This window comes from Carlito syrichta, unplaced genomic scaffold (assembly GCF_000164805.1).
Source record: "Carlito syrichta isolate Samal-C Ts95f unplaced genomic scaffold, Tarsius_syrichta-2.0.1 Scaffold307066, whole genome shotgun sequence".
Classification (NCBI taxonomy): Eukaryota; Metazoa; Chordata; class Mammalia; order Primates; family Tarsiidae; genus Carlito; species Carlito syrichta.
This window is the reverse complement of record NW_007251162.1, coordinates 64,877-67,512: the sequence shown is the minus strand read 5'-3', so window position 1 is coordinate 67,512 and position 2,636 is coordinate 64,877.

Below are 2,636 nucleotides of genomic sequence, written 5' to 3'. Positions count from 1 at the left end.
TATGATTATAAAACAAAGAATAGTTAAATTTGACCTTATTGAAATTAAATATTTTTTTCCTATGAAAGATCACATAAAGATTAAAAGACAATATGCCAACTGGAAGAAAATACTTGTAAACATGTATCTGACAAAGTAGTAATATATTGAATATATAAAGAATGCTCAAAACTCAGCAGTAAAGAATAAAAAAAAATCCAATTAGCAAATAGGAAGAAGATATAAAGAGACATTTTACCAAAGAGTGTATACAGATCACAAATCAGCCCTTGAAAATGTGTTTGACATCATTAGCCATTAGAAAAACACAAATTAAAACCACAATGAGATATAAGCTCATACCAATCAGAATGGATAAAAGAAAAAGTAGCAACAGCAAATGCTAGCAAATATTTAGGGAAGTTGAATTACTCATACATTGCTAGTGGGACTATAAAATGGTACGGTCTCTAGAAAATTGTTTTACATTTTCTTTTAAAAATAATCATGCAACTGAAATGACTATTAGTGACCTAACCAAGGTAACTCCATTTTATAGTAGTTCTTCCATCTTGTCTCCATGTAACTACTCTAACTGTTCCAGTAAACAGTATACCACATCTTGTTGGCAGAACTCCAAGGACTTTCCAGTCACTGGCTGTGTCCAGGACATAAAGTGAACCCAAACTCCCTAATGGCCAAAAGTTCCCATTTTGGTTGCTAAGTTGCTATGTATCCTTGCGGTTTTTGCCTTTATAAACCCCTTGCTTGCTTCATTTGGGGTTGAGAGTTTCTTTCTGGCATGAGCCTCTTCTTGACCACCAGCAATAAAGGATTCAATATTTAACTCTCAGTGTGCTGGCGACTCATTACTCGTGGTGTGGCTACAACATTTGGAGGCCCCAACGAGATCTCCAAGCTTGGGAAGTGGCCTCACTCCAGCTTTCCTCAGCTTGGTGGAGAAGTTATAGGGGAGGTACCCCCTGAGACGTTCCAGGGTTCCATAACTTCACATCTGGCCCAGAGGGAGTTGGAACAACTGCTGACTTCCTGTCACTTCAAAAATACCTGAGTCCATCTGCATTCTCCTAAGAGGTAAGAATCTGTTCTGTTTGTGGCCATAATACTATTTAAGGGAGTCATGGCCTGACGAGGCTGTCCCTTGGACACTATTCATTAGGCCAAGATACTGGCTGAATAGAGTCTTGGTTCATTTTCTGATTTCCGTTCTGGTTTTCTCACTGGTATAACAATATGGGATCACAGGCTTCTTGACCATGCAGTCCCCTGGTCTATATGATAAAGACCATTTTCTGCTGGATTTAGTGAGGACTATGGTGTCCGCCTCTCGAAAGGCAGGCTCCTGACCCTCTGTGAAATTGACTGACCTTTGTTTAGTGTTGGATGGTCCTCCACTGGGTCTCTGGATGTTGTGTCACACAGTCTGTCTGGAAGGTCATCATGGCGACTCCTAGCCACCCTGACCAATTTCTCTATATCGACCAATAGTTGAATTTAGTCTCTTAAAACGAAAAAAAAATTTGTAGTACTTAAACTCTTCAAGTTCTCAATTCAGTCTCTCTAGGGTGAGGTAAGAAACAAGCCCTGGGAATCACATCTGCCCCACACCCTCCTCCTGAACTTCCTGCAGACCAGGCACAAGGATTACTATCCAACATAGGATAAATAACAAAATAACTAGGCTTCACCCTCTAACATACTAATTGTTGTGAAAGTATATCAGACATAATATATAAAAAAATTTCCTCTTGCCAATGTTTACCTGTTTTAAATTCTCAACTTAAGCTATAACCTAACTACATGGCTCTAATGTTTTCAATTTTTCTTTCTTCAGACTTTGTCAAAGTGGCTGTATTTCCTTGTTAAAATACAACAATAAAAATTTACAAGGGAATATTTCAACTTACATTGGTAAATTAGAGGCTTTAGCTAATCATACATATAATGTATGGGATTACTTTCACTTTTCCAGCATTGTTTCTGGGACAATAGCCTTTTTTTTTATCATTGTTTGCCTAATAATTTTTGTCTGTGCTCTTGCTTGGTGTTTTAAAGATCCAAATAGTATTTGGTTGGGGTCCCACTGTTCCCTATTTGTGCCCCTTGGAAATAAATAGGTAGGGGACATCTCTATGGCCCATCTCAGCAGGAAGCAGTTACAGAAAATTTATCTTTGTCCCACTTCCCAGGATCATAAGAATATTTTCCAGAGCAGGAGTGGGGAATGAAAGGATGGTCTGAGAGTGGGAAGCCGTTTTTATCTTGTTCTTAAACCCTAACACAATGATGGGAAAGTGGAGGCTATGTCCTGGAGAAATGCATTTTTTTGTCTTGTTCCTAAACCCTAACACAATGATGAGAAAGTAGAGGCTGTGTCCTAGAGAAATACATACCTTAGGTAAAGACTAACTTTGCCAACTTTGTCTTTTCAGAAATACAGACTCCTTAAGCATGACTGGTACTGGCATATTGTAATTTGTAGTTTTAGAAACCCAGACTTAAGTATAAACAGTATCAACCCATTGTATATTTAGTGCCTGGTGACCAGGACCCCCCTCAGGGTCTCCAAGACCTCCACAAGTGGTCAATAAAGAAATCATGGCAGTCACAACCACCTTACTGCAACATCTCCAGGG